The following is a 12,535-nucleotide window of genomic DNA, read 5'->3' as shown; positions in this document are numbered from 1 at the left end:
CTCAACAATTCCACAAAGCACAAAAATATACATGCCATACTCACAGACTAAAACAAGTAAAACTTAAAATTTATAAATTAAAATTATTTAGATGTTCTCAATTACTTCTCTCTAAACAATAACTGAATCAAAGTAGTAAATGTGAACTATTGGCTATGGCCTAAACTATTAGCAAAGGAAAAATCTACAGTCCTAATTTTTATTTATTTATTTATTTATTTATTTATTTATTTATTTATTTATTCATGACAGACACAGAGAGAGAGAGAGAGGCAGAGACATAGGCAGAGGGAGAAGCAGGCTCCATGCAGGAAGCTGGATGTGGGACTCGATCCCGGGTCTCCAGGATCACGCCCTGGGCCAAAGGTGGCGCTAAACCGCTGAGCCACTGGGGCTGCCCTACAGTCTTAAATTTATTATTATTCATCAAGAAAGAACAGAAACCTATAAGTCATACACTGTTTTATAAGTTAGGGCAAAAACATCACAAATACAAGGTGCCCAGGAAAAAGACTGTTGTGCCCTCTGTCTGCTTTTAAATGGTCACTCAGCCAGTTCATAGAGACATTTAGGGCAGTACTTTTATTGTGCCAATACCAAATGCTGGATGGGAGAGGCAAATGAGATCTTCACTCGTGGAACTTACAGGGTATGTGTGTATACAAGCAGGAAAACATCAGATATTAAATAATAAATTCAAAAATTCAGTGTTGTGAAGAAGTACACAGTGCTGTTTATCCCTAGTGCAGTATCACTTAACAGTACCCTCGGTGGTCATTGTTTCCCTACTGACTTTGTTTGAGTCTCTTTTACTACATCTCTATCCATCTTTTTCTATTTTTCTCTCTTTCCTCCTCTTGCTCTCTTTTCTCCCCCTCCCTCCCTCCTTCTCCCAATTCCCTGAAGACACTGTGTTTCATTTATTTTTGCCTCATCCTGAGCCTAGTGCTTGATATATTGGCACTCAATGGTGGCTACTGAATGAATGAATTCCAGGAGTTTTAAAGAATCCTGTATGTTAATTAAGTGGACACTCTGCAAGGCAACTTGTAGATTGCCATTTAAACATATGTGTATGTGTGTGTATTATATTAGATTTTATTTATTTTAGAGAAAAAGAGATAGTGTGAGTGCAAGTGGGAAGAGGAGCAGAGGGAGAGAGAGAAAGAATCTCAAAGAGATTACCTGCCAAGTGCAGAGCCTGACAGGAGGCTTGATGTCATGAGATCATGACCCATAAGCCAAAACCAAGAGTTGGACGCTCAACTGACTAAACCACCCAGGCACCCTGTAGATTACTATTTGACTTAAAACGAAATATAGAAGAGAATCTAGGAACTGAAGAATATAAAGAGAACACAAAATAACTACAGGACACAGCTTGGACAAGCTAGTAGACAAGCAGTATTTGGTTAACTGAAATTCTAAGAAAGATAGTTTGTGTAAGGGAATCATACTTAATTCACCTTTAGAATGCTTGAATGAGCTGTTTTGGTAGTAGTACTTAGAAAAATCAATAGGTGCAATTTACTTTGATTTTTCACAGACTTTTGCTTTTTTTTTAATTTCTTAAGATTTTATTTATTTATTCATGAGAGACACACACAGAGAGAGGCAGAGACACAGGCAGAGGGAGAAGCAGGCTCCATGCAGGGAGCCCGATGTGGGACTCGATCCCGGGGCTCCAGGATCACGTCCTGGGCTAAAGGCAGGTGCTAAACTGCCTGAGCCACCCGGGCTGCCCTGATTTTTCATAGACTTTTGATAAAGCTTCGCATCCTAGGATCTACCCTGGAACAGGAAATAGGCCTGAAGTGTCAAATGAAGAGTGAGTGTGTAAGAGAAAAAGTGGTAAGAAAAGAGGGAAGTAAATAAGGACTAGATTGAGTAGGCCTTGAAGGCCAGTTGGGACTTGAGATTTTGTTGTGTTGCTTTTGGAAGGTTTTGAAAATGTCATCTGGTCATAGCTATAAAGGATCTGGTTTCTGTGCCTGTGAGACTAGACTGTAGTAGGATAAGAATGGAAGCATCAAGACCAAGTGGTGGAAGGCTGTTGCAGTAGGCAATGGTGGCCTGGACTATGATAATAGTAGTAATAGTGATGAGAAATGTTTAATCCAGATTAAGTATTGAAGGCAGAGGGAATAGAAGTTACCAATGATTGTGTGGTGTGAGTTAAGGGTAATTTAAAAGTTTGTGGCTTGAGGCATTGAATGAATTCAATTCATACCGGTCTCTTTGCCTTACAGTCTATTAGGGGAGAGGGTGTTTCATGGATCCTGTATTTGAAGAGCAGGGACATTAGGAGGCTACTGTAGTTCTTCTGGAAAGATGAAAGGGGCCTGAATCTGGGCAGAGGCTGTAAGTGCAAAGAGGCATTCCAAGGGCACAGACTTGATATTTAGGAAGTAAAAATTACCACATAGGAAAACAGTTTAAAAGGCACCTGGGTGGCTCAGGGGTTGAGCATCTACCTTTGGCTCAGGGTGTGATCCTGGGTCCTGGGATTGAGTCCTGCATCGGGCTCCCTACGGGGAACCGACTTCTCCCTCAGCCTGTGTCTCTGCTTTCTCTCTCTGTGTCTCTCATGAATAAATGAAATATTTGAAAAAGGAAATGTTTATGGCTTTTTACTAAAATTGAAGATAGCCAAATCTTTTCCCCCAGTAACTCACTTATTGGTATTTATCCTGGAGCAGGGATTGCCTGAGGTCTGTTTTTGGATAGCCCTAAAGCTAAGTGAAAACTGTTTCTTACTTTTTCGTTTTTGTTTTTTGAGGGAGAGCACAAGGAGGAGAGGGGCAAAGGGAGAATCTCTCTCTTTTTTTTTTTTTTTTTTTAAGATTTATTTGAGCGAGAGAGCTCACGCTGAGTGGAGGGAGGGGCAGAGGGAGACAATCTCAAGCAGATTCCTAGCTGAGTGTGGAGCCCAAGGAAGGCCTTGATCTCACAACCCTGATTTCATGACCTGAACTGAAACCAGAAGTCAGATGCTCAACTGACTGAGCCACCCAGGTACCCCTGTTTCTTTACATTTTTAAAGGATTTTAAAAGGAGGTGGGTGGGATATGTAACAAAGAATTTGTGGCCTTCAAAACTTATAATATTCATTCTCTTGTCCTTTACAGTGTAAGTTTGCCAACCCATGCTGTAGGTCAGTTGGTTTTTCTGTTTTTCAAGATTTTTATTTTTAAGTAATCTCTACACCTAATGTGGGGCTTGAACTCACCACCCTGACATCAAGAGTTGCATGCTCCACTGAACAAGCCAGTCAGCACCCCCAGTCAGTGGTTAGGAGAACAGCAATAGCATTACCTGGGAACTTGTTAGAAATGTAAATTCTCAGGCCTCAACACAGACTTGATGAATCAGAACCCCTGGGAGTGGGGCTCAGCAATGTTTTAACAAGCATTCCAGGTGATTCTGAGGTAGGTTAATTTCTGAGAACCATAACTCTAGAGAAACTTTTGTACTTTGTGCACCAGGATACGTTATCAGGAAGAATAACAGTGGTTGTGAATAAGAACCCCAAACTGGAAACCATCAAAATGTCAATCAGCAGTAAGAGGAGATAAATAAATCGTGGCTGTTAATTCAGTAAGAGTATTTTACAGCTTGGGGTGAAGGGCATGGAGTGTGATGACAGACTGCTTGTGTTTGAATCTTAGCTCCCCCCAACAGTAGCTATGTGACCTTGGAAAGTTATTTGATGTAAACTTCAGCTTCCTCATCTGTAAAATGGACATAAAATAGTAACTACTCTATAGGGTTAATGCCATGCTTAAAAAATTACATAACGTAATTGGAAGAGTGCCTGGTACTGAAGTAATTAGACTTAAAAGGGCGATCTGCATGCATGCTTTAAAGGAAAAAAGCATGTCAAAGTTCATCTCATAAAAGTCATGGTCTGCTCAAATATTTTTCATGTAACAAAATGATTAAGCAAACAAAGGTAAAAATGTAGTTTTGGAGGTTCGGGTGTTGGCAGTGCCTCTGTAAACCATGGTTTTCATATGTGGAAAATACTTTAAAATTTCTCTTAGATGATGTCAAGCAAACTGATGAAACATCTATTCCCGCATTATGTTCGATACATGGGCATGTAATAAATGTGTTCTTTCCTTTTCTAATTGCCCTTTCATTTCTTTCATCATTTTCTCAGCCCTTCTTTCCAAAAATGCCTCTGCTGCCTTGATATGCTTTTGAGAAACATTGCCAGCACTAAGGTGCAAAGTGGCTTCCTTGACCATAATATTTGGCTTTTTCCACGAATCAAGGTCACGAGTGTCAGTGTCTACTGTTTTCCCAGCTATGCCCTGGGGCCAGGTCTGGGCCTAGATCTAGGACAGGGCTTTAATCCTGGTATGTCCTGGGATTTCAGCCTTTTAGCGTCCTTCATATGTAAAACGCTTAGTATGTATTTAGCAACACCTAGGTACAGAACAGGCACACAGAGAAATAGATTCCACCCCACCCCCACCCCCGTGCAGGCCACATCGTATTTTTCTACATCTCCGGGCCTTCCACCTGGTAGGCTCCGTGACACATACTGCTTTGAGCTATCAGAGTAAATTTGACCTTCTCAGTGGAGTTTAAAACCTCCATTTCCCAAGATGGGTTAATAATGTAAGTGAGTTTGGGGTGCAAAGAGCTGAAACCACTGGCTGCTTACGGTCTAGAGCGGCAACCTGCAGACACCGAGTTCAAGAGAAAATGGCTAAACTCCTTCCCTTTTAACATTAATAATCCAAAGGGACCAGAAATATCGCTCTCCGAAAATGCCGCAAAAGACACAGCTCTGCAGCCAACCGGTTCCTGTTCGGACGCGATCTCGAACGGCGGCCAGGCCGGAGCCGGAGCACAGCAGAAACGCAGCCTCCTTGTGACGTCAGGTCAGCGGACTCGCCGCGGCTTCAGGCCGGTTCCGGTTCCCCGGCTTTCTGGGCGCCAGCGTACGTGAGCGCGGCGGCGCTCTGCGCGTGCTCCGCAAGCAACGCGAGAAGGTTGGGCCCCACTCGCGGAGGAGACGCGTGATTGGCTGAAGCCGTGCTGGGGGGTTCCCCAGCCCTTTGGGCAGGGGTAAAACAATAAGAGGGGGCGGCGGCGAAGGGGGCGGGACGTCCGTGTTCCTGGTCGCTCGCTGCAGCGCCTGGCGCCTGTGAAGAGGTGGTTGTAAGGGGGACGAGCTCGCGGCTCTCCGGTTTCCGAGGCTTGAGGTTTGTCGGAGGGAGGGGCAGCGCGCGAGGAGCATCCCTGCAGCCGGTCCTCGGCGGCTCTCCTGGTGACCCCGCGCGCCGTACCCGCCGCCGCTGTTGGTTGGAGGTGTGTACGGGGGCCGGGAGGGAGGTCGGGTGGTGGTCGGAAGGGGTCGGCTCGAGGCCACCGTCCTGGGAGTGAGCCCTAGTGTCGGAGGTGTCGCGGCGGGGAGAGACATTGTTCTGTCGGCCGCCTTCGCTGCCGTGTGTGCGTGGAAGGAGCCGGGCCTTTTCTCTCAGGTGCGGGATGGAAGGCCGCGTGGGAGGGGAGTGACCGGCGCGCGTCTGTGGACAGACGTTCCGGAGGGCACAGGTGGGGCCCGGGTTTGTTGGAGAGGAGGTGGCGGCCTGGGAACGGGAACGCCGCAGCTGCCAGGGGCGCGCTGCTGGAGGCCAGGACGGGGACGTGGAGGAGCAGGGCTTCCCAAGGGGGTGTTTTAGGGTGGGAGCCGCACACCAGCCTCGTCTCTGAGTCGTTTTCGTGTCTTATTCCCGGTTCCGAGGGAGCGGGGAGGCCGTCGCCGCCCCGCCCGTGGGGGAGGGGAAAAGAGGCTCTGTCGGCGGAGGCAGAAGCGACGCAGATGCGAAAGTAGCGGCCTCTGGGCACCATTTCTGTGCGCCGAAACGGAATCCGGGTCTGAAGGCAGCCGCAGCTGCGCTTACCCAGCACCCAGTGTTCCACGTTCTTTGACAGCCCCATCGGGTTTACGCCTAAAGTGTTCAGAAACCCGGGCTGTGTAAAACGTACGCCTGCCTTCTCTCCGCTATTTTAGGCAGACAATCCTTTATGGACCTAGGGATAGCAAAGATGTTTGAGTGCTTTGGGAAATGGGTTTCTTCCTCTCCCCCCCCCCCCACTTTTTTTTTTTTTGACTGGGGAGTGGGAAAGATAGTCAATGAGAGGAACATAAGCTTCCCTAGATTGTGTTGATTTTTGTTAGTCGAATCTGGTCGAATCTTATCTGCATCTTTAAAAGCAGATTTTTAAAGATGGCTCTGTGCCGCTTTGGAGCGAATACAGATTTGCATCTACAGTTTTCCGCATAGATCAGTTTTTCCCCCAAGGCATACCTAACTTAACAGATTTTTTTTTTTCCAAGGTAGGTGTCTTTGCTGCCTTTAAAAACAACAACAGCAAAACTCGTGCACTGAAGCTGGATTGATAGCAAAACTGACCTCTCCTGCAAGTTAAGATTTCAGTTTGGGTCAAAATATTGTTTTTAGATTCAAAGCTCCACATACCGTTCTAGCCCTCCAAATGTTAGCATTACCTGTACCTGCATCCGTGAACCATCAGCTGCAGTAAGGGAGCCCCATAGGTTAGAGGGAAAGAAGAGGAGAATTCCTTCTCTAGTTCCATATTTGGCAGTTAATTTAGCCTTAGGCATGTGAACAAAGTTTCTAAGTAAACACTTGGCCCTGTTAGTATCCAGTGGTCCTTTTGATGTACAAAATTCCTGGTCTTTATTAACAGATACACGGTATGATTAGTTTGAACTCCTTAGAACTGGATTATGTGTAGTTTCTTTGGTGATATCACCTTCCTGTTTTCTTAAATTTGGGGGATTGGTCATGTGTATTCCTGTGTTATGATTTAATTCTTAGAGGTTGGATTCTGAAAGGCTATCAAGGAATTGGAAGGATAAGAACTTCACTTGGATTATTAAGAGTCGTTATGGTTCAAGTGTTTAAATATTTGGGTTGAAATATTAGTCAGTAGTGAACAAGTCTTAAGAGTGAATCAGTATTTGTGGGGAGTTTAGGGATTAGAAGTAGAAGAAAGGGGAAGGAAAAAGTCTTTAGATAATTTGATAGCTTAATTTAGTATTCATTAGTAGCTGACCGATTGATTCTTGAGTTTCAGTAATGTTGGCACTGTTGGTAGCAGGAAATTCTCATTATCTATATTTTACTTAGGAGAGATCAAAATGAACATTTTGATATCAGTTGTTGAAAATCTGTGAATACTAATTGCATGTTTAGATTTTTTTTAAGGATTTATTTATTCATGAGAGACAGAGAGAGGCAGAGACATAGGCAGAGGGAGAAGCAGGCTCCATGGAGGGAGCCCGATGAGGGACTCGATTCCAGATCCCAGGATCAGCCCTGAGCCAAAAGCAGACACTCAACCACTGAGCCACTCAGGCACCCTTGTATGTTTAGAGTCTTAATAGTTTTCTTATCCTGTGAAATTATTGCTACTGATTACCCAATATCAGGATTGAATATTCATTCTCTTAAGTTTCTTTAAGATTTCCCACATTTGGGAACCTTGGTGGCTCAGCAGTTGAGCCCAGGATCCGAATGGAGTCCCACATGGGGCTTCCCACTGGGAGCCTGCTTCTCCCTCTGCCTGTGTCTCTGCCTCTCTCTCTCTCTTTCTCTGTCTCTCATGAATAAATAAATAAAATCTTAAAAAAAAAAAAAAAGACGACTTCCCACCTTTTATGCTGAATTGATACAGAGGTGGGAAACAATCCCTTTTTTTTTTTTTTTAAGATTTTATTTATTCATGAGAGACATAGAGAAAGAGAGGCAGAGACACAGGCAGAGAGAGAAGCATGCTCCATGCAGGGAGCCTGACTTGGGATTTGATCCCGAATCTCCATGATCATGCTCTGGGCTGAAGGCGCTAAACTGCTGAGCTACCGGGCTGCCCAATAATCCTTTTTCAAGTCTGAGTTTGATAGGTACGAACATAAGGGTTGCTTCTGAATTTAAATTCAATAGAATTTGATTGACAGACATGACTTTTTTTTTTTTTAATTTTATTTGTGTATTCATGAGAGACACAGAGACAGAGACAGAGAGAGAGGCCGAGTCAGGCAGACGGAGAAGCAGGCTCCATGCAGGGAGCCCGATGTGGGACTCGATCCGGGGACTCCAGGATCATGCCCTGAGCCAAAGGCAGATGCTTAACCGCTTCAGCCACCCAGACGTCCCGACAGACATGACTTAATTACTCTCCATTGGTATACACTTGTTTAAGAGTTGCTAAGACAAATTGATTCTTCTCCCAGAACTCTGGACTGGCTTCAGAAGCAATAGAATCCATTTCTTGACTGCTGTTCATATCCTCAGTTTATTCATATCTTTTAATTTCTAGGTAGTTTTCCTTATTTTGGTACATCATTGTAGATAATTTGGGTTGACTCTTGGATTTTTTTGTATTATGTTACTGTCCTCTCCTTTTTCACTCCCTGACAGTATCAAACTAGCAGTTAGACTTCAAAAGGTTTTTATAATCTTGCACCTGTAGCTGTTCTTCTAAAGTGGCTGTTCTTAACCAGGTGTAATGAAAATAACACTAGAAACAGGAGACCTGATTTCAAATCCTCTCTCTTAATTATGAGAGACCTTTTAAACTCTTCTACTTAGGCTCACTAACCATCAGTTTCCTTTTCTCTGAATGAAGCTAAATATCCTATTTCAAGGAGACAAAGGAACATGTATGTTACTTTTTAAACTTTAAAGCGTAATACAAATACATGCTTTTAATTTCATGGCATAGGTAATGCTTGGTCACTTTAAGAGCTTATGAACTTCAAAATATGTCTCAACTTTGGGGCCTGAGGAAAGAAAAGGCTTAATCCACAACTACCTTTCATTTGTTTCTACCTCTGGTGCTTAGATTTTGTTTGTGATGCTTTCATTCAATGATCTGCTGCAGCAAATTAAAGGTTTCTGCTCTAATCTTTTAAAAAAAAAAGCTGCATTGCTGTTTTGATTGGTAAAGACCTCTGGAGTACCAGAAAGTTCCAGTTTTAATATGCGGTTAGGTGTTGAGACTGGGAATCCATGGATCAATGAGAAAAGGCCTGGGCCTGACTAGTGTGACCTCGGCTTTTTGAGTAAGGGGCTCTCGATGGGGAAAAGGAGTGAGTTCCAATAGTAGAGATAAGCCATGTCCTAGTAAAGCCTTTGGTAACATAATTTCTTTATGGCAAAGAACTACATCCTGTTACTACTAGAGATCTTATTTTTATAGAAATCAAGATATAGCCCATGTAACTTTACAGTGCTGAAAAAAATATTTGTGTAGATTGTTAAAATTTTGTAATTTTCTTTTGGTTTCCTGTGGGTTTTGTTTTTGTGTTTTTTTTTTAAATGACATAGTGTCTTAGCTTCTTAGCAGTTTTCATCTTGATTATTTTTTCCAAGCATTGAAATGGCCATCAAAATGTGACATGAAATTAGATATCAGTAACTTGGAGTAAGTGCAAGTCCAATCAAGACCATCTCTTGACCCCGAACTACTTGACTAAAGATGCTGTTTTTTTTTTTTTTTTTAACTTAAGGTCTTTTTTTTTTTTTTTAATTTATTTATTCATGAGAGACGGGGGGGGGGGGGGGGGGGGGGGGGGGTGGGGGCAGAGACACAGGCAGAAGGAGAAACAGGTTCCCTGCAAGGAGCCTGATGTGGGACTTGATCCTGGGACTCGATCCTGGGTCTCCAGGATCACGTCCTGAGCCACAGGCAGATGCTCAACCGCTCAGGCACCCAGGGCTCCCAAAGATGCTGTGGTTATCGCTCTTTATAAATTGTGGTGGTCAGGACACTCTTGGCTCCTCAAAGAGTGAATTTTTGATTGTGCATTTTGATACTTCTATATTTTGGTATACAGCCCCATGTTGTATCTTGTCTTTGTCATCTGCTCTGAGAACTATTTGCTATAGTAGATCTAAAAATTTAATTTCTTTATTATTCATTCTGTATGGAGCCTGCTTCTCCCTCTGCCTGATTCTGCCTCTCTCTCTCTCTCTCTCTCTGTCTCTGTGTATGTAGCTGCTCAATTTAAATTCCAGCATGGTGTTAGTCTGTTTTCCCCATCTCAGCCATCTCAATCCTATCTTCCATTAATTGGTAATATTTAAGCTAACTTAAACTTTAACCATAATTGTCGGTAATGTAAGCATAATGTCACAGATTGCCTTTTGGTTTTACTAGTAGTGATAAATGAATTCTCATACTTTTGGCCTTTATTCTAGAGTCATTTTTTTCTGAAGTTTATTTCTTTTTATTAATTTCTACATCTCTGTGGGCTCAAACTCACAACCCTCAGGTTAATAGTTGTGCTCTACTACTGACTGAGCTAGCCAGGCATCCCCAGAGCCATGTTTTATAACCAGTAACATATATCTGTTAGAAGGTTATCAGAAACGAAATGAAAAATTTAAAGTAGGATTTGATGTCATACTGGCGTTATTAAGAATTGGTATATAGCTTGTGTTTTTGTTTTTCTAGACCCAGAACCCATACTTCTTATTAGTGTTTTTTTTTTAATCATGTTTTTTCCCCCACAGATGGGGTTTGTAAATTATTCTACAATTTGATTATTACTTTTGTTGACAGTATTTCTTGTCCACATTTATAACTTATTTTCCCCTATTTTTTAAGATTTTATTTTTTTTTTATTTATTCATGAGAGACCCAGTTTGAGAGAGAGAGGCAGAGACACAGGTAGAGGGAGAAGCAGCCTCCATGCAGGGAGCCGGATGTGGGACTCAATCCTGGGACTCCAGGATTACGCCCTCTGCCGAAGGCAGACAGATGCTCAAACCGCTGAGCCACCCAGGCGTCCTGCTTTCCCCTATTTTAAATGTGTGCATGATTTCATTTTTTATAGCTTTCCATTTTACTGTCAATGGACATTTAGACTGCTTTATTTTTGTGGCAATGAACAACCTTTATAGATCTTTGTACAATTTGTGTATTTCTTTGTAATGTATCTTAGAAGTGGAATTACTGGTTATATGTGTTTGTGTGTGTGTGTGTGTGTGTGGTTATGTGTGTTCATTTTTTTTGTGTGTGTGTTCATTTTTAATTAATTTGCTTAAAACCACAAAATTATATCTACAAAAGATTGTACCAATTTGTTTTCACCAACACTGTGGAAGAGCCCATTTTCCCCATATCCTCAACAATACTGTATATTACCAATAATTTTCCTTTATAGATGAGGTGTCAACTTTGAATAAATTGCCTTTTTTGAATTAGATATTCTCACCTTCAGGGTACCGTGGTTCCCTTACATTGCAATAAGGGATTCTTCATAAATGTTCATGAAATTATTGGCATGATGAAATGTGATTGTATTGCTAAATTTAAATTTTGAGGAATAATTTACCACAGTACAAGCCACTCTTCATTTGCAGTTTAATGATTTTAGATAGACATACAGGCATGAAACTATCACCACGATCAAGCTCTAAGATAGTTGTATCACCACAGAAGTTCTTTCCTGTTTCTTTATAGTCCTTTCTACTTTTAGCCTCTGATCTGGTTAATCTATATTTTTGCATTTTACAGAATGTCGTATCAGTAGAATCCTGTTATTACTAACTACTTTAGCTTTCAGTAGTACTTTTTTTTTTTGCTTTAAGTTATGAGGTTTTTTTCTTGGATGCAAGTCCTTTATCATGTGTATTTTTCAGATTGTGGCTTGCCTTTTCACTTTCTAAATGACTTTATGAAAGGCTCTATATTTCGATGGAGGTCCAGTTGGCAGGGTGTGAGTGTGTGTGTCTTAACTAAAATCTTAAGATTATAAAAGTTTTCTTCTAGAAGCCTAGAGTTTTAGGTTTTACATTTATGTCTGGTTTGTTTGTTTTCTTTCTTTAAAGATTTTATTTATTCATGAGAGATGGAGAGAGGGAGGTGTAGAGACACAGGCAGAGGAAGAAGCAGGCTCCCTACAGGGAGACCAGTGGTGGAACTGGATCCCTGGGTCCCGGGATCATGCCCTGAGCCACTAAGGAATCCCATCTGTGGTCCATTTCAACGTAATTTTTATATGTGGGTGCCAAGTATTAGACTTCCTTTTGTTTTTAATGTGTGGATGTCAGGTGGCCCCCAAATCATTTTGTTGAAAAGATAAGATTACTTTGCTACCTTTGAAAAGAAATTGAGTGTATTGTATGAGTCTCTTGTGCTAATTTTGGGGGGCAGAGGATTTCTAAAATTTCTCAAAGTTCTAAAATTACCTTTAAGTTTTGGGGGTTTTTTTGTTTTGTTTTAAAGATTTTATTTATTTATTTATTCATGAAAGACACAGAGAGAGAGAGAGAGAGGCAGAGACACAGGCAAAGGGAGAAGCAGGCTCCCTACAGGGAGCCCGACGTGGGACTCGATCCTGGGACCCCAGGTTCACGTCCTGGGCCAAAGGCAGGTACCAGACCGGTGAGCCACCCAGGGATCCCCTCCTTCAACAGAGTTTTTAATCCTAGTATGTGTACAGCAATGGTGGATGCTGCAAAGAATGTCTTTTGAGCATCTCCTG

General features: G+C 42.3%; 1 protein-coding gene and 1 long non-coding RNA gene across 3 annotated transcripts in view; both read left to right on the top strand.

The window, feature by feature from the left end:
- LOC121493867 overlaps positions 1-2,902 on the top strand; it is a 50,738-nt gene extending 47,836 nt beyond the window's left edge. Inside the window, exon 3 of the long non-coding RNA XR_005988576.1 lies at positions 2,844-2,902. This is a non-coding gene — a long non-coding RNA (uncharacterized LOC121493867). The remainder of the gene's footprint in view (positions 1-2,843) is intronic.
- Positions 2,903-5,124: 2,222 nt separating this feature from the next.
- G3BP2 (G3BP stress granule assembly factor 2) overlaps positions 5,125-12,535 on the top strand; it is a 33,074-nt gene continuing 25,663 nt past the window's right edge. For both annotated transcript variants that reach the window (XM_041760193.1, XM_041760192.1), the window contains exon 1: positions 5,125-5,322. The gene's annotated coding sequence lies outside the window, so the exon portion shown is untranslated. The remainder of the gene's footprint in view (positions 5,323-12,535) is intronic.

This window comes from Vulpes lagopus, chromosome 6 (assembly GCF_018345385.1).
Source record: "Vulpes lagopus strain Blue_001 chromosome 6, ASM1834538v1, whole genome shotgun sequence".
Taxonomy (NCBI): Eukaryota; Metazoa; Chordata; class Mammalia; order Carnivora; family Canidae; genus Vulpes; species Vulpes lagopus.
The sequence above is the reverse complement of the archived record's forward strand: the minus strand, read 5'-3'. Positions and strand labels throughout refer to the sequence as shown.